Below are 22,786 nucleotides of genomic sequence, written 5' to 3'. Positions count from 1 at the left end.
CTCTTCCTCAGGTGCACGTGGCCTGTGAGGGTTATATTGCTGGGGAAAGAGAGTGAGTAGAGGATAAAGAATAAAAATAAGAGACCTGCTAAGAAGAAAGAGTGTGAATGCTGTTCAGAGAGCCTGGATTCTCAAAGGAGCCAGAACACCCTCAACTTACACTGATTTTAATAAGAGCGCTTCTGAAAAACTGGCCAAACTGGCTCCCTCTCCCTGGCAAGGGGTCTTTATTTAGGGATTTGACAGGGTACCAGAAAAAAGGACTTTTCTTCCTAGGGGCCTAGACCCAGTGCTGATTCTACCAGTATAAAAGCATAGCAGGTAAAAGCTGAAGGAAACATTGTGAAAAAGAGATGCCTCAGTTGTACCACTTCTTATTGTTACATCTCTGGCTTTTCTCAGTAGCTTCCCAAGCCCTTTCCAGGGAAAGTCAGCAGGTTACTCATTTCCTGCTAGGCAATTGGCAAGTTAACAACTTACCTGCCAAGCACGTCTGGCTGTTTAACCCCCCGATGCCACATGCCTCTGCATACTAGCTTAAAGGGGGGGCATACTTTTATCTCGGGGAGCAGGCTGGAGAAGGTGGTTTCAGCTGACATAAGCTGTCTCCTTGAACAGCAGAGATAGAAGACACTATCAGTAAAAGACCCTACTTTAATAATTAATTGGAAGAGTGAACATGCCAGAACTAAAGGGACCTATCAGCACTGGGTTCAACTTTAATCCTAGTGGAGGATTTGAATCAACAAGCTTCTTGAAAGGAGGCAAGGTTTCTTACCTTAGCTTCACCTCATTGTGGTCATGCTAAACCCCCCAGTTTAGACTTATAAAAGGCTTTTCCAAATGAGTAAAGATATCAGTTGCTGACATCATTGGATGGAGTTTACTATGCAATGTTAAAAAAAGGGAAAGAAGTGGTGAATGGGGAACAAGAGCTTTCAAAAACACAGTAGCAGAGGATTGATTATGCCAGACATCAGTTACTCTTATTTTTGAGCTGATTCTGTTCACAGAGGTACGTATTTGATACGTTATCACATAATTCCCATATACTAAAATCACATAACTCCTATTCCAATGAGGTGTGTTCTGGGTAGGATTCTGGAGCACTACCAATTAAAAGGCAAAAATAATTCCCTATTTTAATAATCTCCTGATTCCTGTTCTTTGTTGGGGGAAGTGTGGTATTATAAACCATACTATTGCTTTTGTTGTTTAATGCTGCCTCTTACATATTTTAAGATCTGCAGTACCTACTGCTCTTACTTGTGCCCTGTTAAATGGAGTTGGGTTTACAGGATCAAAATGTCACTGCAATATCTGCCAAAGAACTTTGTTTTATGTGCTTTATGGTAGGGGCTGGAAACACTCCTAAGAATTTGGAAAATGAAATTCCTGTAAATTAATGTTTCTACAGTCCAATATCTTCCTTCCTCTGTGAGGCTAGGCAGCAGGAGCCCCACCATACCTTGGGGGTGTTTATTAGTATTGCATATTCTAGAAGTACCTAATAATGGGAAAAACTTGCTTTTCTTCTGCTTTTTTTAAAGACTAAGCTTTTTGCTCTTATGACTGCTATGAAAAGCAAGGAAGTGTAACATTAATGAGCCAGACAACAAACAAGAATTATATACTTTCTTTTTTCTTAACATCATGATTTTTAAGTAGGTCTCCTGATCTTTGAGGGTTTTACCATAGTACGCTATCCCCATTGAGGCAGGTCTCAGGAACTAACCTCTCAAAGTCAGTATTTCAGGTCCATATATTCCTTCTCACATGCGATTTTTTTCTCCTGTGTGCAGAAGGCTATGATGATGATACCTTTATTTTCTCTGGCACAGCTACATGTATCTTTTCCGATGCCAGGGTTTTGCAACAGAAGCGGTATTTCCTTGGTAGCCATCAAGCGCTCATGCAGCCAGCCAGGATACAATAGAGATAAAGAGATACCGGTCCCATACTGATAGCTAGCTGGCAGAGCTTTTTGTACCTGTGTTGTGTGTTAATCCCGGTGGGCAGATAAGCACCACACAGTCAGTCATTCACCCCCTGTCCCCCTCAGTGAGATGGGGGAAGAGGAAAGGAAGAATAAAAGCAAGAAAACTTGGGGGTCAAGATAAAACAAACAAACAAACAAATAATTGTTTAATAAGTGAAAGATAAGTGGAAGAAGAGGGAAGGGAAGAAAACAAAACAAAACAAGTGATGTAAAAGCAATCACTCACCACCTACTGTGGGTAGACCGATGCCCAGCCAGTTCCCGAGCAAAAGATGGCTAACCCCCTAAAGCCCCTTCTTTTCCCTTTTATTGCTGAGCATGACATTAGGTGGTATGGAGTATCTCTTTGGTTAGTTTGGGTCATCTGCCTGGTTGTGTCCCCTCCTAGCCTACTGCACACCCCACAGTCTATTCACTGCGGGGGGAGAGTGAGAAACAGAAGGCTTTGATGCTGTGCAAACATTGTTCAGCAAAAGCTAGAACATTAGCGTGCTATCATCAGTACTGTTTTGGTCAAAAATCTACAGCACAGCACCATATGAGCTGCTATGATGAAAATTAACTCTAATCTAGCCAGGCCCAGTACAACCTGACATGTCAAAAAAAAGAAGAAAAAACGACACACAAACCAAAATCACTCAACTACCGTGAACAAAACAAAAAGAGTAAATAACCTGCTTGCTACTAGAATGCTGTTTTTGTTGGTTGGGTAACTTAACCAATTCCTCTTCCCTTCTGTCTAATAAGAAGGAAAATATCACATGCTACAAGAGGGTAAAATAATTGCCTGTAAATACCATTTTTGTTTCCCCCATTAAAAGTACTTGCATGCTGTACGGATTTGCCCAAATTCCAGCCATCATTGTCGCTGTACCAATGCAAAGCACTGCACTAGGCAAAGCTAGACTGGCATCGTGTGAAACAACTCTTTGGTTTCAAGCAAATGCAAGTTGCAGTTCACCGTATTTAGACTACAGACAGGTAACATCAAGTATTGATGACCAGACTTTCAAGTAACAACTTCCCAGTGTGAGCAATACTTGCATACGCAGATCAGATTAAATGAGGCTGGTATACAAAGGGGTCCAAGTCACACTAAACACTTTAGATGGGAGAGTATCCAAAGGGAAAACAGGCGAGAGCATCAGAGCTACCCTCTCATTTGGGTTTCACTGCAGTATGGCCTCTTCTGGAGACCTGCCAGTGTTACATGGATGCAACATCTCCCCACTAGCAGCTGTCCATCTTTGGAGATACGTCAATTTCCTCTTTTTGCAGGTTCTACTGGAGGGAAGGAGAGATTCCTGCCCCGTTCCGCCATCACAACCTTGCACATGGGTTTCTTTTGCTATGGTCTTTTGCCAGACATTTCACAGACCCTCATGTAAATGAGACCCAGGCTTTGAGTGAGGGAGTGAAAATGTTAAGGGAGGTTGGGAAAACGTAGGAAAAATCTCACCACTATAAGACTGCATGAGTCAGGTAAGGTGTATCAATAATTAAACATTAAAAAGAAAGAAGCAGAACGAGTGTGGATTAGAGGTACATCCCAAATATGGGCTGGAACTAATGAGGCTTTTCTTTTTACCATCAGAGAAAGTTTATTACACATACTTCAAAGGCACTTGACTTAGTGAGCAGTGGAGGTGGGTCAGAGGAACATCCTTTCCAGTGACAGCATAAAAGCAGAAGCATTCATAATGGAATGGCTGAACTGGCTATGAAAATAATAACCCATGACTCGGGAAAATTTTAAGGGGAGGATTAAACCTTAAAATAAAAAGAGAGGGAAGGGAGGAATGTCATATAAAATAAAAACAGAATCCTGCAGTTACTTCACAGCTACAAAAAGTGTGTACTGATGCCATAGATGCTTCTCATTGGCCAGGTCCATAAATCCTGACCTGTGATACACTGGGCTGTTAAAATTCCTCTACTCTCTTCAGCTGAGGCTGCCCAATTGAATATTAACAGTACTGAAAGTGGGGTAAAAAGCACCCTGATTACCAGTGTAGGTGTCACTACATTGAGAGCTATTGCACACATCACCAGACCAGAAACATTACAGAGAGACCTAAAGGGATAACAGTGAGGGTGGGGAAATAAGAAAAAAAAAATCATCCTGGAAAAAGTACAAGTTAATAAGCTTGAGGAATAGAAACCAAAAGAGAGAGAAATAGTGAATGGGGTGGAAATTGTTGGAAAGCAGTAAATTAGAAAATAAAGAGGGAGAGCTACGATCTGTTGTGCTTTTCACAGGAACTGAGAGACATGAACTGCTTGGTTCTCATCTCACTTGTGAGGCTCCCTGGCACCGAGCCCCTGCTTGAGTTAGATCCTCCTTCCTCTAATGCTGAGTCTTGCTTGAACTTTAAGTGATGTGGAGAGAAAAAGCTCTGGTCAGTGCTGACAGTAGACAGGCACAGCAGAGCACCTATACAGTACTGGATATCTAAACCACCCTTGTAACGGTGCCATACAGCCAGACAAATCTAGCTGTTTCTCTTGGCACCCTGTAGCTAGATCTTGTGATTCACAAGGAATCACATCAGTTTGGCAAGTAATTATCAACAGCTGTTGATACTGCAATGACATTTCAGGAACAGGGCTGTGCCACTATAACATGGGCTATAGCATATGGAATAAATAAAGGAGACCCTTAAACTAGAGCTCAGGCATAAGCAGACAAATCCCACGCTATTTGGAGCTAAATGAAAGCTATCACATCTTCTCTTTCATGATCACCAAATTTATCTACATTTCAGTTTCCAAAAGTTTGGTTCCTTAATTTTTTCTTGAATTTTAACAAGAGTTTCACAGGTTTTTATTTTTAAAAAAAAACCCCATATCTGGATCAACCATTTTCCTGGTTTTATCTTGAGCATAGATGGTAAGATTACTTCTGGGAGACCTCTGCTGCTCACTGAAGTCTGCTGTCTTAGGAAAAAAACCCCACAGTACATCTCATGTATGCACTGTTTTCTCATTAAAAGCTGGATTCTCATCTCATTTTCACCAATATAAATCCAAGGATAACTTAAATGAAAGTAATGGAGTTACTCTGGATTCAGTCTATGGTAAATGAGACAAAGATCTTGGTCTAATGTCATAAATGTCTCCCTTAAGATCTCCATTAGTAACACTGGGTTTTTAGTGAAAAATGCACCACATCCTTGCCAGATCCCCTGGTGGGGAAAAACGGTATTTTTAGTACATTAATTCTACACAATTACATTAAAACTTTTGGTAAGATCTCAGGGAAATGGTTACAATATCTTGCTATCTCAATATACTTCCTCACCAACAGCACTAGAAATGCATAAAGAAACTGCAACAACCCTAACATATAATTAAAGAACTCGTTTCAGTTTGTGTATATTCTAAGTCTATAAGGGGAAAGTGTGATTCAACCACACCTGTTTTCCCTCATAAGTATCATTAGTACTAATTACTTACAACTTCACTCATGGCAATCGCTGGATGATATTAAATTGCTTTCAATATATTGCTGAGAGATCCTAATTCCACTTGCAAGGTAGGAAATGGGTATCGGTAATTGGTAATGGTGCTTCAAGCTTTCAGGCTAATAATACAATTGTGATAGTACTTTATCCTGATTCACGTGGAAGAGTTTGCCTCCTCTTTGCCTTTTGACAATGAACCCACTATGAACAAGGCATCAGAGCTACAAAGCTCCTAGGAACAAGCTCATGTTTTGCCTGACATCTAGGCCAGACAGAGGCAGTCTTTGGAGAGTAGAACAAAAAGTACTAGCTATTTTGGATGTCTTATGAAGCATATCCTCAGTGCATTTTTGCAGAGGTGGACATGTAAGCATGACTTCTTTTTTTCTTCCCCAAAGCTCTCAGCCTTAAATCACAGCTCTCCTGTCTCTGCTTTGAACTCTAGTTGCAACTTCCTTCAGAGTTAACATTGTTTTTTCAAGCACTGGTCACAAGGGGACAAAAATAATGAAAGGTGCTCTCCAGGTCTCAACACACTTTCCAGAGATTTCTAACCCAATCTTTAGTTCTTAATTTTGACAACCTGGAGACCTTACATATTGTTAGAGAAATGATTAAACATCTTCCTCTTCTACCAAGGGATAAATTAAGACTAATCATAGCTTGGGATCACTAAAATAAAATTTCTTCTACTTTAGATTCTGCCTTCCAAGCTTCATCCCAAGAAATTAGCATTCCCATCTGCCTTCAATGTGAAAGTCAGAGCTATATAGTAAGGTACCCTAGAGCAATATATTTCAACAAAGTTAGTCCAAGCCTCACTCCAGTGATGGCTCTATGTTCATTAGTATACAGGATCTGTTCACGACTGAGTCACCCAGCAGAGCAAATCTGATACAGAATCAAATGTGGGCACAGAATGACATTTCTATTGCATTAGCCAGAACACACGATTTGGAGTTTATGCTGACTTTAAGCTTACTATGGAAAGACAGATGGTATCTGATCCAGGGTAAGGTTTCTCAGAATAGTTAAGCCATTAATATTTTGGAACAGAAATGAATCAGTGAATTTATACCAGATTACCACTTAGTGCTAGGTGTCTAGGACGTTTTGATCCAGTACCAAGGTCTCTAGTTTTTTATTTACTCTATCACTAAACAACAGCCTTCATCAATAAGTCTCTGCACCTCATAATTTTGTGCCTTTCAGGGAAAGGTTAAGTACAGACCTGGATATCTGGTGAAGTGTGCCTCGCCAGTTCAGAGTGAGTGTGTTCCAGCAAGGAACTGCAGATGGACCTCAGGTGTAGGCTGCTAATGTTTTCAATGCTTTATAGAAAACACATGGTGATGGGAAGATAGGAAAAGGGTTGTAAACCATAGGAAAGGTGAAAAACAAGGCAGCTCAAATATTGGTGTCACATCTGCAATGACAAAACAGCCCTGAAGCACATGAAGAACTATTGTCACTGAAACACACTGATATTCAAGCCTAGTGTTTGCTGTCCACGCTTAAATGGTACTGACTGTACTGGCTAGGTCAGGCTAATGCTGATCATATGTTCTGTATTGCCAATATACTGCGACTCCCGGGGGAATACAGTGGGTTAGGATAACTTCTCTTTTGTTACAGGGCAGGCAAAGAGCGTACTGCAACCTGCAGCTCTTCCTTACCTTTGCTTCACTTTAAAAGGAAATCTCCACAAATTCTCTCTCTGCACAGGTACATATTCCAGATATAGATCCATCCCTGACATGCTCCCTGGGACTGCAATCTCGCTTCTTTATCTGAGCTCGCCTCATACAGCAATGTCAGCCAAGTAAGACAGGAAAACAAAAAAATCAGTCATGAAACTGAAGGGAGGATTATTTGTTGATATAGAGGGCTCCATTAAAAATGAAGCTCATATAAGGGGCAACAGCTGCCTTAGCATTAGTACTGGGTAAGGTAGAAGCAATTTTAAAAAGCTTAGGGTATGTCTATTATTTGGTTTGATAGTATTGCTCTTTAAGAACCCACACATGCATATGTCCTGCTCAACTGAGTTTTCTAATTATTAGACAAGTGGAAAAGATGGCAGCTTTGAGCATCCGTGCATAGTCCAGCTCTTAAGAAAATTAAGATTTTCTAATCCAGCCATAAAATCCAACTATGAACCACAGAGTTTACAGCAAGACTGGCAAAAAGAAGAGGCTATGGCAGCCTGTTCTGCATTAGAGGTGGAAGGACTGTTCGGAGAATGGATTTGTACTGAATGTAGCTAGTTAGTAAGATTAATGAGTAGAAATCACATTGCGTGGTGGTCAGTTTTCAGTAATTTAATTGAAACAGGAACTAATTTCAAGGTGATACAAAAGTTCCTTTGAAGTTTGGCTATGATTTTTTTTCATGGAGTAGAAGTCAACATGTCATCAGGATGTAAAGGAAAAGGAGAAGCAAGTATTAACAGTATTTAACTTTAACCTTTGACTTAATCATTTGAAACTTCATGACTAGAGAAAGGAGTTGAAGAAGAGCAAGGAGGGAATCATGTCCAACAAATCTTGGTTAGATTAGATGGAACAGGTCTCATCTGGAAACTTCAAGATCATGGAGGGGATTTCTATTACCATAAAAATGAAGGATAAGGAGCAGCCTAGGATGTCATGCCATTGAACAGGTTATAAGGAGGCATTCAGAAAGCAGGAAGGAAATCCTGTTTCCCACTAATCATCACTGCCAGGTAGGGATGAGAAATCCAGAGTGGAGCCTGGAGAATTGAAGGTCAAATGAGAGGAAGTAATAGCAGACTTGTCTAGGCTCGCAGAGGGATAAGTAGCCATAAAGCACGTCTGAACTTCATGGCATTCCCTGCTGCCTGGTTGACCTTGGCAAGGGGAACTCCTGCAAGATCCTAGCTGGAAGCTTTTATGTTCTTTAAAATATGCATATCAGGAATGAAAAGTTTTTTCATCATTGATGCAACTGATTACAGGAAACTGATAGGCTTGTGCCTTCCCATAAAAATACTGATCAATAACAATCTCCACAGCTGTCTGGCTATGCTTGTCTATCCTCTTTCCAAATACGTTGTGTGGCTTGTCATAAAATTATGAACCTGTAACAGTGTACTCTGTACTACAATAGTTTGCTGGGACAGAGTAAATGGTCTGCGACTGGTCCATAACTTCAATTTAAAGTTTGATAGTAAAGATGCACAGTCATCTATCAGAAGTTAGGAGAGCTGATATGCTCCAGTGGTCCACTGCTCTAGGAGAGCCAAGTAACGAGTAGATGGAGATGCAGATTTGTGGAAGGAAAAGCTCTATTACCATTCTTTATGAATCCAAGAGACTTTGCAGAGCACAGCTGTTAAAGATATCACACAGAGAGAGGGAAAGTCCCCAGTGTAGACTGATCCCAAACAATTTAGGGCTTGCCAGGTCACAGCCAACACCCTGAAGCTCGCAGGCTATCAGTATGCAGCTGGAACCGGCTCTCAGCATGAAGCAGTGCTTTATAAGAGGGCTGCCTCATTTAGCAGTTCTCACTTCAGCCTCTGAATAGTCTCAAGGAGCAGCCCCATGCAGAGAACATTAAAGTAGTCCCATCTTTTGATAACTACAACTATCATGACAAGTTGTTTTTATACTAACTCCCTGGTACATAATCTAAACCCTAACTCCTGTTTTGCTGTGGTTTTGTTTTGAGTATTTACTCATGTGGACTGATTAGCCAGCCCTGCTCTAAGCTCAATACTTCTGACCTCCAAGTTAAGCAACAGGAATTCACTTTTACTCTTTCTCTGTTCTCAGTCAACCATGACCCCAGATTTTTTTCCTGGATTTAAGTTTATGCTTTACTTTTGTTGTTTATTATGTCATTTTGACACTTATGGAACCCCTGTAGTGTATTGTGATATACCTGCAAAAAGGCCAGTGTTAAAGACACTACGTGAAGAGGAGAGAAAAAAAAACCTCCTCATAAAACTGTCACCCACAACAGCACGTTTCTATGGTAATACAGGACTGCTTTGGGTTGTTATGGCAACTAAACCTTTAAAAGCAATAGCATAAAACCAAAGAAAAAAAAATCACAAAAATGGAGCTTCATCACTGCTCTTCTCAATTTTACAAATGATTCTCAGCCCTCCTACCCCACACAAAGACCAGATTGGGGGTTACAGTCATCAAAACTCTTTAGGAAGAGGAAGAAAACCACAGCTTCACGGCAATGGGTGCGCAGAGCCTTCTTATCACTCTCTTTTGGAAACAAGGACTAGAAGCGCTGGTCCACAAGCAGAGTTCCTTGCACCACAGAGCAAAACAAAAAAGTGGTAACAATGACAGTTGGACTAATTGCTGACTGCAGCCAAGTAGGGATGATATCTGCACTACCCACCTCGCGGGAGGGACAGGCCAAAATTACACTGAATTAAATATTGGATTAGCTCCTTAATGCTACTGTGTACTTCATTATTTCCTTGGCAAGTTTTTTTCTTATAGTCAGATGCTGCTGCCAAGGAAATGAAGAAAATTTCTAGATTGCTTCTATATACCTTCACAGAAATTTACTGTGATAATGACATTTTTAGCTAATCTCAGATAGGTTTCAAGACAAACAATCTTGACTAACTTGGCACATGTTTCCACTTCTCCCTTTTCCTATTCTTTCTTTCCTGCTCAGTATCCTGTATATTCACCCCCACTTTCCAACTCCACACTGTTTTCTCATTTACCTACCAGTTACATCCACTTCCTATTATTATATTTGAAAGAATTATATGATCATGGAATGGAACTGACAGTGTGCAAACATCCTCTTCTAATTCTGACAAGGTGCCTCAAAACTCGTACCCCAGCAGTGCATGCTTTTGCTGCCCTGCTTATGCACTTCAGCCTTTGTACACGTCAGACCTGGCTGAGGTAACCAACCCTTTTTACTTGTGACCCACACCAGGGGTCTAGAGTTGAAAGGAGACCATAGTTAAAGATTACTCCTCCAACTATTCACATCTTTTTTTAGTTAACCTATAAAAGAAGCTGTAAGTTCAAAGCAGGAATGTTTATGTAAATCAGCGAATATAGGAGCTAGACTTCTTTACTGATAAAAGTCAGCGTCATCCTGTTCCCTCCAATGTTTTATCAGGCTAGTTTATACCAGCCGAGCTGTGCTCTCTCAGGATTTTAGGACACCAGTGTAGCAATATTCAGATCATCATTTCTTAGTAGTATGGGAAAGCACCTGAATCTCCAAGTACTGTAAAAATTGGTGCCAATATGACTCTGAAGCAGGTTGGCAAAAAGCCTGTAGACAGCCCTACAGAATGCTACTTGGCACCTGCAATAATCGTAACCTGAAGCATGCAGGAAGGAAATATTATTACTGTCTATTAAATATAACATGTGCAGGAAGACATGGTAATGTCATGAATTAATGAAGTTCAGGAGATGCTGACCCAATTTCAGAGGTGATGTGCATTTCAGTAAGTTGCTCTGAGCATAAACTGGCAGACATTTTGTGTTGATGACAGAAGAGTGGTAGCATAGAGTCAGCCAAGGACAACTTTGTATGAGAAAAAGTACGATGGCTCACTCCACTGTAGGGCTTCAGGCCTGCTCAAAGTTACCAGTGTCTCAGCAGGGCAGAAGAAGTAAGCCTGTGCTAGGTCCTCAGCCTTGGGATGGTTCACAGTCTGGCCTATTCATCAACAGCATCACTGAACATTAGAACACCTTCTTTGCCATACACCTCCACCTCTGTTCCCACCAGACAAATTCTCTTGGTGTGTCAGAATAGCACTTATTTGACAATTCCCTCAGTCCCTAAGCAGATAGAAAAAAACACCCCATACCCAAACACAATGTAAGTAAGTAGCTTCAGGGTTTCACTTAGTTGTGCCAATAGTTAATGGCTCTCAGGAAGCTGTTCTGCTGACACATCCCAGCTCCAGAATGAATCCCAGAACCACAAGGACCAGAAGCAGCTGACACAGGGCTCATCTTACACCCACGCAGGAACAGCATCAGCTTAGATCTTGAGATCCTTTTGAGCATTCAGGCAGTGCAGAGGAAACATAAATTGGCCTGGGTCTTCAGCAGGAAACGTCGCATGTGCATCTCTTTTACTGACATGAACGTGCACACCATTTACCACAGCTATGAATTTTGCACTTCAGGTCCAAATTGTTTTCAGGACCAGCCCTTGTGCAATGGAGGCTGTTACAGATCACCATACTTGACACGTAAGCCCAAACTATGAATTCCATTGCGACTAAATGCAGGAAATAGTAAATAAAAATACTGAACAGTTGTGGACACACTTGGTCCCTGAGTTTTACTGTATGTTTATCAATCACCTTTTGGCATGTATCTGGAAGGGCTAGGTCAAAAATCTTTTTGTGGTTAGCAGTGTCTCAAATCACAGAAAAGATTTACTTTGAGGAAAGGGTCAGAGGGAGAAAAGATCCTTCGTTTAATTGAACTGCTTGGCCCATGCTGAACGCAGGCTAGAGATTACTGCAAAGACCATGGAGTAGAGCAAACTTGAGATTTAAGTAAAACAAAGACACTTTGGAGATGCAAAGTGAAGTGGGCCATTACAGACATACCTACTTCTTTCTTTTAGCTTGGGGGTTAAAATAAGGGGTTCAAACATCCCTGATTCTCTAGATTGCTTGGAAAAAGGAAACCTGTGAGGTTTCTACTATTTCCACAAAATTGGATTGATTATTGATTTCGTTTACATGTCTACTTTTTAGTTCATGTAACTGTCCGCAGTTTTTGCTCATCGTGCATTTGTACACAGCCTTAGTTCAGTTATGTAATAAATTGGTTTAATTTTGTACACTCTTTTCCTTCTTCCCTGGTTGTGCAGAGAGCAATACCATGCACTCATCCTTGCTGATGGGACAATCATACCATTGACCTCTGGGCAACACATTCTACCTTCCAGCTTGAGCCTGTGAGACAGATATTCCCTACACCGCTTTACCCTATGCAAATCCATGTGCTGCCAAGGACAGTATTACAGACATAATTGGCAGCATGAAACCAAAAAGGTGAAATCTTGGATGAGAGCTTTGTAATTGGAAATGGGGCCTTAGGTCCTTAAAAATATGGATTACTAATGCAGAACAAGGTAGGCTCAGAGAATATGCCTGGTTCAGAGAAGGAAAAAACAGAATATCAAGTTATTACAATGCATGTCACAGAGAACTGTGAAAAGCATATGTGCTTGATAGATTGCATGTGATTAGAATGAGGTCCTTAGGCACGGAAACCTATCTATTAAATATCTTTCTTTCTTTAGTCCTAGTAATATAACTATCAAACCTTAGAGTAAATTTCATTTGTTAGGTGAATGACCCGTGTGTCTCATCTGCTTGCCTTTTTCACACATGCAGAGGTGAATCATCATTACACATTATTAACTGCAATGATGGACAGGTTGCCACTCCCTCCATATTCACTGCCTGCTCATGCAGTTGCTCTGCTTTACTGTCACCCAGGGAACGCAGTGACTGGCCAGAGGGATTAGTACATGGACTTAATTTGTGTGCTCCACCCAAGACGACTGGCAGACATTGAGGTTTGGGGTTTTTTTAATAGCCCTCTAAAAAAAAAAGAGAAATTAAACAAGTTGTGATGGGGCAGGGGCAGGGGTACTAAATGTATCTGAGGGGGAACATGTCTATAATTGCACGAGAAGGTGAACAGACTGCAGGAGAAAACAATCATCCCAAAACATTTATCAGTGGACAGCAACTCCTGACTGATTTCCCCTTTTTAGTTGGGGGTGTGTGTGTGTGTGTGTGTATTATTATTTTCCTCCTCAGTTTGTTCCCTCCCACTTTTCTCATAGGTTTTCATTTCAGCACAGCCTACTGGCATCCCATTCCCAGAAATGCACTTTTCCTCTGCCAAGAACAAACACACAAAGCAGAAATGCTCCTTCTCCCAGTGTCTACCCTCTGGGAGCTGGATTTTCTAGCTTCTGGAAAGTCACAGCTTCTGCTAGTCAAGGGAGATGGGGATATGCACTTTGCTCCTCTGATGCCACGCTCTGCCCAGATTTCTCTCAATAAGTATTTGCAAGGCAATTCAAAAAGCTCTAGGTCCATCCTCCACAGTTGGAGCACTTGAGATTAATAGAATTAAAGTCTCTTTAAATCCTGAAGAAAGAGCTCAGAGGAGACAGAAACTGTTTTTTGCTTTAACACTGTGTGAGTCACACAATGTTTAGTTTGGGTGTTTGATACATTATAGCATCTAAGCCAAAAAGACAGCTGCAGAATGAGTGGCAGGTTAACAAAGACTGGAGAAAAATAATACAGAAAAAGCACTAGATTGATCTTGAGAAGGTAGAAAAAAAGTCCTCAAAATTTCAGTGTTGCCAACAAGATTTTATTACAAATCTTGTAGTATGTGGTGGATTTTTATTCTGAAAACTCCAGTTGTGGAATCAAAAGATGATAAAAGAATATCAGCTTTCATTTTTAATTAAAATATTTCTAGCCCCCATGGGAAAAAGCTTGAAAACATGACCAAAGGGTATCCCCTGGCAATCAAAATGGAAAAATAAAGAACCCAAATCTTCTATTTTATTTCACTTTATTTTAGAATTTCCCCCACCATGAGTTATACCCAATTTCTATGCACTGTTGGTATTTCACCTCTAAATATTTCTGCCTGGTGGCAGAAACAGACAAAGAACCATTCAGCTAAAAAAGAACTACAGATGTCTCAGAAACTGCAGCCATTCTATTTTGGCAGCAATTCATAATCAGAATTTTCTGATTATGTCCCTTGTCACATTAAAACCCATAAACTAGAATGTGCACATGCTGATCTGTATAATAAACTCTCTCCCCTGGAGCTCATTTACTGAGGTCAACTTTCTTACATACTGCCTCCTCAATAAAGGAATACCATAGCAAAGCAAGCTGCAATTAGAAAAAAAAAAAGGAAAAAAAAAAGAACTTCCAGCCAGTCAGCTTATCTGACAAGTGTGGAGACAGAAGTGTTCTTCCCTAGACCCACAGAATCAGTAAGTCCCATCTCTTTGCTTGATCCCCTCCAAATTAAAATCAGCAAAATTAACCTCCACACACAGTTAGAAACTTGCCTTTTTTCTGAATATCCTAAATCCTTACTTTCTTTGGCTTTTCACCAAGATAAATCAGTGTTCACTCCTGTAGTTTCACACACAGATGGTAACAACAGCATCATGAGACAGAGGAGCATGACACACCCCAACAGTTCTATCAGCTATAGCTAACAAATAGGATTCTTTATCGATGAAGCTTCAAAGCTTCTGCAGCAGAAAAGAAGAAAACACTGTGATATAACAATCAGGAATAGAAAATCTTAAGCAGATAGAGTCTCCACAGGAACCTTTTCAAAGAGAAAATGTATTTCATTTGTGGAGTAACCCTAGGATGAGCTATGTACTGTAGTCTAACGATTAAACACTTACACAAGTCTTTCAGAAACTAACAGATGTTCCTTTTATGAGCAAAGACAAGTGCCATTCGGCCTTTTTAGACTTGTATAAAAATTCAGAAAATTTGAAGCTATTTTAATAGCTGCCTAACAATTTTATTAATGCACTCTGCTACAATGTGATCCCGTTTCCTTCACAAAAAGACTGACTCATACCATGGATTTTTACACACACTAAGGTGCACGTTGCTAATGCCTTCCTCTTGATTAGTAAGAAAAGAAAACCTATTGTACTGACCAGAAGGAACAGAAAGATCTCTCCAGGATTTAACACAAACAGCGTGTCAGCCCGCAGAGATCCTGTCTCAAAATGATCTATGGAAGCTTTAATGATTTACTCACTGTAAACTGACAGACTGAACTACAGAACCTGCCCAGAATCCATTCTGTGGCTCAAATCCTGGCTTCAGCCATAGGTGACAATGAATTTTAAATTTTAATCTTGGCAACAACTGAATATTTTACATCATCACAAGAACGAGCATACCTATAAAAAGTACAATCTTTACAGAAGAAGAGCCTAGGTCTATGACAGGTATAGTTTATTAAAACAGGGCTTCACTGATAGAGCCAAATTCAGGGAAATTTATACAGCACCTGCTGACTCCGCCTGACTCTCACTACTGCCATCAGCATCTCACTTTCTGGCACGCTAAATTCACACACAAACGAAAAGTTATGCATGCATTTGATATTACAACCTTATGCATAATAGTTCTTGTAGGAATATCATTACTAAACCACCTACACAAGATGTTGAATTTTGTGATGGTTGTGATTTTTTTTTGCTTGTTTGCTCTTTTTCCTGAAGAAGCTGCAAAAATAGCATGAACCTAGATTTTTACCTCACGCATTCTGCAGAGCAATATGCCAAAGCACCCACATACTGAGTGTTTGCAAATTTTAAGTTTGGGATTGACTATGTGCCAATCCCTCTTCAGCTGTGGGCACCTGATCCTGCATCAAAATCGCTGTTGACCTTTTCTGGTATTTATGATGTCAGTATGGATTTTTATCATTGTTTGAGCTCCTGACACAAAGCAAACAGCTTCTATAGCATGTTGTTATTCATGCAAAGTATGAATATGGGAATCTTAGTCTTCCTATCAAGCTTGCCATTTCTCCTTCTTGGATGCTTGGTTAATGGAGGTAGGTGATTCTGCCTTATTGCCTTCACCAGCCTTCCAGAGAAGACATACTTGCACAGATGAACACTAATTGTAGCTTATATTCTCTGGATGACTTAATCTACACGTAGAGTTATTTGAAATACAGTAGTTATGTACTAGCCGGTCTCTATTGTTTAAAAGTACTTAAAATATTCATCATATCAGCTAGCTGGATTGTGAGACTAACATGTAGTAGTAGGACAGCAGTGTTCAATATAGCCTCTGAGTTACGACATGTACTTAGAAATACCATAACGCCCTGAGACGTGGCATTCAACTTAACACAGAGTCTCTCAACACTGATCTCTACAGGGGTTATTCAGGTCTCATTTGTGGGTCTCAGCTGTGACTCATACATAGCAATGGCCTAAAGGAACCAGGCAGAGACAAGAATTGTCACCTGACACTAGGTAAAGCACAAAGACGGTCTCTTGCTATTTATATATACAGCACCCAGCCCAAAGAGGCTGTGATCCTGACCGGAACTGCAACCTGTAACATAAATAATGATGACAACTGTTATAGTCAGGTCCCAAATAAATTCACAATACCATTTACAATGAATGCTCTTGAGAATCCACATTTAACATACAGTTAACGTAAAAATCAGAAGTTTGGAAAAAAGAACCCACATTTCAGTACCAAGAGTTTGGGTGAGCAAGAATAATAAAACAATTAGCTGATGTGGCCTTTAAAAGAACGTTAAGATTGATGGCAGAGAGCATAGCTTTGGACTGGTTCTTAGAAGAATTCACACAATTTCTGCAATAAAAGCATATTGGTTACAGTAATCCTTGCTGTCTGAAACACTTTGCAGCACTTCATCCAAGAATGCCTATGATCTACCGTCCCGCTCTTCTGCCCTTAGGCTAGATGCTTTCTCAAGTTTTGAACTGTCAAAATCCAGTGAAAGATGAATAGAAAACATAATCAGTGTCAACTAAGTCACAGAAAACATGCATGACAGGTTATCTTCACCAGACTGGCTGCAGACTCACACCTTTGAAGTAAGTATTTTGGAGGTATATATTTGTCCTAGAGAAACAGACTGCTTATCTTCGGGAGAGCAAGAGAGAATGAGGCTAAAGCGGGAATGTCCAAATCCCAGCCGAAAAGCTGGATCTGACTCTTGAAATTTAAGCTACTGGTTCCCAAAGACACATTTATGTAAAGAGATTGAAGCTTGCATATAAAAGGAATAATAATTATACAACCCGCAATAACTGCTAAGAGAAGTTTTTAAATGTTACATTGCTTGAGAGACACTGTTTCAGGCTACCAAAGAGAGGTGTGAATTTCTCCCAAAGCCTAAGGTTGCCACTTCAAAGAAGCGATTTTCAGATAAAATCACATATGTACAGCCCTAATTTGTGCACTCAGTTCCAGTATAGTTGGATCATTTATTTTAAGGGTGCATGCAAAGAACTTATCAGAAAAGGGTAGAAGAGCAATAATTTACAAAGGAATCCTACTCCCTTTTTTCCATCTACAGAGCGAATGTAATAGTAGCTTTACCACCTAAAAAGTCTAAGTTACTATGTAAGGGTCTGATCTTTTCAGCAACATTTAAGACGACAGGAAGAACCACCTTTGCAGAACAAGGATACTGGGTATTGCAGGTGCTATTTAAAACATACTGTGGGCCTTTCTACACGGCAAATTGGACCTGGCTGAACTGCAAGACAATCCTGAATCTGAGTTTCTTCCAAGCGTGGTGTCCTAGAAAAAAGGAATCTGAGCTACTGGTCTCTCTTTGTCACTATTTTTGTTGGGAAGAAAAGTCTTCCTGGGCAAAGAAAGAATCGCAGACTCTAGGACCTTCTCTCTCTTTATCTGTGTGGCTGTAAACAGGAAGAGGCTGTGCTGGACTGTCTTACGGGTTATCCTACAGCAACCTGCAGAAGGAAGCTTTTGCCTTTCCCGTGCTGATGTGAAAAATTCTTCTATTTGCTCAAACAACATCCTGGTGCAAGCAGGTTTATAATGGCTACTTCTAGCCAACAACTGGGCGTTTGAACATTTCTAGAAGGAGAGCCTGTGGTTCTAAAGCTGCCCTCCAAGCTGGGATTGGGTATAGTGTCAGGTTTCTTTGGAGAGTAGAACTTGCCTTCATAGGAGTTTTAATTCTCTTCTGTTTAAGTAATATTTCAACAAACACACTAGATATTTTCCCAAAGAAATCTTCATAAACTTACTTGGGACTTCTGAGGGAGAAACAAGGAGGGCATTAAAACATCAGTTTAAAACCAGATCCTTTAGAGGAACATTTGGGGCTAATGACATGAGACATCCTTTGAATCTTTTGTAATACTGGCAGGATAAATAAAAAGACACTGAGGACAAATTGAGAATCATCATCTGATTTAAACCAATCTTTTACAAAGCAGTAAAAGAGCAACAGTATCTCTCCAACTTACTTGCCCTTGCTTTCCAGGATGATTCATGTCCATTGGGTCTTTGCCTAATGGGACTGCACCCCATGATACAGGCTGGAGCACAAGCTTGTGCTCAGGCACTTTCATTTCTCTCTCCTTCCCAACATTTAGGATCACTGTTTTGGGCATACGTGCCTTCCAAAGTCCTCTCCCATCCTGATCAACTGCTGGGGCTATGGGATTGTCCCATTAATTCTTTCTTTGTGCATGACCATCTGGGAGATGAGCAGATATAGACACTGACCAATTTATTGCCAGGATTAAAAAATTGTGGAGAAGCAGCTGGTCAGCCGGAATTAAAAAGACAGACCGGATAAATTAGAAAACGATACATTTGGCAGTTCTGATATGTATGATCAGGGGGATGGAACACCTCTCCTATGAAGAATCATAGAATCATATAGAATCATAGAATAGTTCGGGTTGGAAGGGACCTCTAAAGGTCATCTAGTCCAGCCCCCCTGCCATGGGCAGGGACATCTTCAACTAGATCAGGTTGCTCAGAGCCCCGTCCAATCTGACCTTGAATGTTTCCAGGGATGGGGCAGCCACCACCTCTCTGGGCAACCTGCTCCAGTGCTTCACCACCCTCAGCGTAAAAAATTTCCTCCTTAGATCTAGTCTAAATCTACCCCCCTTTAGTTTAAAGCCATTCCCCCTTGTCCTGTCACAACAGGCCCTGCTAAAAAGTTTGCCACCATCTTTTTTACAAGCCCCCTTTAAGTACTGATAGGCTGCAAGAAGGTCTCCCTGAAGCCTTCTCTCCTCTAGGCTGAACAACCCCAACTCTCTCAGCCTTTCTTCATAGGAGAGGTGTTCCATCCCCCTGAGCATTTTCGTGGCCCTCCTCTGGACCCGCTCCAACAGGTCCGTGTCTTTCTTATGCTGAGGGCTCCAGAGCTGGACACAGTCCTCCAGGTGGGGTCTCAGCAGAGCAGAGTAGAGGGGCAGAATCACCTCCCTTGACCTGCTGGCCACGCTTCTTTTGATGCAGCCCAGGATACGATTGGCCTTCTGGGCTGCGAGCGCACATTGCTGGCTCATGTCCAGCTTTTCATCCAGCAGTACCCCCAAGTCCTTCTCGGCAGGGCTGCTCTCAGTCCCTTCATCCCCCAGCCTGTATTGATATCAGGGGTTGCCCTGACCCAGCTGCAGGACCCTGCACTTGGCCTTGTTAAACCTCAGGAGGTTCACACAGGCCCACTTCTCGAGCTTGTCCAGGTCCCTCTGGATGGCATCCCATCCCTCTGGCGTGTCGACCACACCACTCAGCTTGGTGTCATCTGCAAACTTGCTGAGGGTGCACTCGATCCCACTGTCTATGTCATTGATGAAGATATTCAACAGTACCAGTCCCAATACGGACCCCTGTGGGACACCACTCGTCACCAATCTCCATCTGGACATTGAGCCGTTGACCACTACCCTCTGGATGTGACCATCCAACCAATTCCTCACCCACCGGACAGTCCACCCATCTCATCCATACCTCTCCAGTGTAGAGAGAAGGATGTTGTGGGGGACCGTGTCAAAGGCCTTACAAACGTCCAGATAGACGACATCTGTAGCCCTTCCCGTGTCCACTGATGCAGTCACTCCATCGTAGAAGGCCACTAGGTTAGTCAGGCAGGACTTGCCCTTGGTGAAGCCATGCTGGCTGTCTCGAATCACCTCCCTGTCCTCCATGTGCCTTAGCATAGCTTCCAGGAGGATCTGTTCCATGATCTTCCCAGGCACAGAGGTGAGACTGACTGGCCTGTAGTTCCCTGGGTCTTCCTTTTTTCCCTTTTTAAAAATGGGGGTTATGTTTCCCCTTTTCCAGTCAGTGGGAACTTCACTGGACTGCCATGACTTCTCAAATACGATAGATAGTGGCTTAGCAACTTCATCCGCCAGTTCCTTCAGGACCCGCGGATGGATCTCATTGGGTCCCATGGACTTGTGCACCTTCAGGTGCCTTAGATGGTCTTGAACCTGATCTTCTCCCAAAGTGGGCGGCTCTTCATTCTCCCAATCCCCTCCTTTGCCTTCTGCGGCTTGGGTGGTGTGGCTCAAGCACTTGCTGGTGAAGACCGAGGCAAAAAAGTCATTGAGTACCTCTGCCTTCTCTGTGTCCCTGGTAACCAGGTCTCCCATTTTATTCTGGAGAAGGCCCACATTTTCCCTCGTCTTCCTTTTATCCCCGACGTACCTATAGAATCTTTTCTTGTTGCCCTTGACATCCCTGGCCAGATTTAATTCTATCAGGGCTTTAGCTTTCCTAACCTGATCCCTGGCTGCTCGGACAATTTCTCTGTATTCCTCCCAGGCTACCTGTCCTTGCTTCCACCCTCTGTAGGCTTCCTTTTTGTGTTGGAGTTTGTCCAGGAGCTCCTTGTTCATCCGCGCAGGCCTCCTGGCATTTTTGCCTGACTTCCTCTTTGTTGGGATGTATGGCTCCTGAGCTTGGAGGAGGTGATCCCTGAATAGTAACCAGCTTTCTTGGGCCCCTCTTCCTTCCAGGGCTTTGTCCCATGGCACTCTGCCAAGCAGATCCCTGAAGAGGCCAGAGTCTGCTCTCCTGAAGTCCAGGGTAGTGAGCCTGCTGTGCGCCCTCCTCGGTGCTCTAAGGATCTTGAACTCCACCATTTCGTGGTCACTGCAGCCCAGGCTGCCCTTGAGCTTCACATTCCCCACCAGCCCCTCCTGGTTGGTGAGAACAAGGTCCAGCACAGCACCTCTCCTCGTTGGCTCCTCTACCACTTGGAGAAGGAAGTTATCATCGATGCATTCCAGGAACCGCCCGGATTGCTTATGCCCTGCCGTGTTGTCCCTCCAACAGGTATCAGGGTGGTTCAAGTCCCCCATGAGGACCAGGGCTTGTGAGCTTGAGGCTGCTCCCATCTGTCTAGATTCTAGACAGAAAGGCTGAGAGTTGGGGTTACTCAGCCTGGAGAGGAGAAAGCTTCGGGGAGACCTTCTTGCAGCCTATCAGTACTTAAAGGGGGCTTGTAAGAAAGATGCCAGCAAACTTTTTAGCAGGGCCTGTTGCAACAGGACAAGGGGGAATGGCTTTAAACTAAAGGGGGGTAGATTTAGACTAGATCTAAGGAGGAAATTTTTTACGCTGAGGGTGGTGAAGCACTGGAGCAGGTTGCCCAGAGAGGTGGTGGCTGCCCCATCCCTGGAAGCATTCAAGGTCAGGTTGGACGGGGCTCTGAGCAACCTGATCTAGTTGAAGATGTCCCTGCCCACGGCAGGGGGGTTGGACTAGATGACCTTTAGAGGTCCCTTCCAACCCAAACTATTCTATGAGTCTATGGTTCTACGGTTCTATGGTTCTATGATTCTATGTTATGAGGGCTGGCAGCAGCACAGGAATTCTGTCTCCATGTGTAAGTTAGAGCTTTTCACAGCTCTCATCAGCTGAACAACCTTGCCTAGCTCTATGGAGACTGACTTACACCCACTTACTTCTAGTAATTATCCTTCTCCATGTTTCTATATTTTCTGTCTGTATTTTTTTCAATCTTAGGCCTACCTCTGCTCCATATTCCTGTCTTTACAAGCAGTCTTTATGCTTGGTTTCCTTCCCCAGTAAAAAGCAAGGGACCTTCATTGAAACTATGGCAGAAAATATAAGCAAGGAGATGATCCCCCTCACTGTCTCAATTCAGATTTTGCTATCTTTGACCATACAGTGCTCTACGCCCAAGTTCAGTTTATACACCTTTTTTCCACCTGCTACATCATGCTAATACATCATATTCAGTAAACTATTACTATAAATGGGACATTAGCACGCTGTGAGACAGCACAGCATTACTCCCTATGCATACATTTATGTGAATTATGGTTGTCAAGGTATATGTTTACATGAAACTCAAGGGTCAGTGTAGGGAAAGGCTTGGTGAAGAGGTTTGAACACTACTTGAATACGAGGAAAAACTTTATATTTCTTAGTGAAGCAAGTTTGTGAATAGTTCACTTAAGTATTAAGTATTAAGGTGATTGCTTCTGGCCTGCTGAAGAGACATCAGTGTATCCAGGGAAGGGAAACAAATGCATGGAGAAGCAAGCACTAGAACCCAGTCCTTGACTGTAGAGCTGAAGGTAACAGCTCCTGCCCATTAGCTGGGTACTGGGAAAGGCAAACAGGCCTTGTGGATTTCAGCATGGGGTAAGTACAGTAAATGTGCTCTTTTTTCTGTCACCTTTCTAACAGAGCGGTTTATTTTGGCTTCTGTAAATAAAC

The 22,786-nt window shown here is 42.0% G+C and overlaps 1 protein-coding gene across 4 annotated transcripts in view; it reads right to left on the bottom strand.

The window, feature by feature from the left end:
- The window catches only part of LARGE1 (LARGE xylosyl- and glucuronyltransferase 1), a 309,728-nt gene that overhangs the window by 95,186 nt on the left and 191,756 nt on the right, over positions 1 to 22,786 (bottom strand). The window lies entirely within an intron of this gene.

This window comes from Aptenodytes patagonicus, chromosome 1, assembly GCF_965638725.1.
Source record: "Aptenodytes patagonicus chromosome 1, bAptPat1.pri.cur, whole genome shotgun sequence".
Lineage (NCBI taxonomy): Eukaryota > Metazoa > Chordata > Aves > Sphenisciformes > Spheniscidae > Aptenodytes > Aptenodytes patagonicus.
The sequence above is the reverse complement of the archived record's forward strand: the minus strand, read 5'-3'. Positions and strand labels throughout refer to the sequence as shown.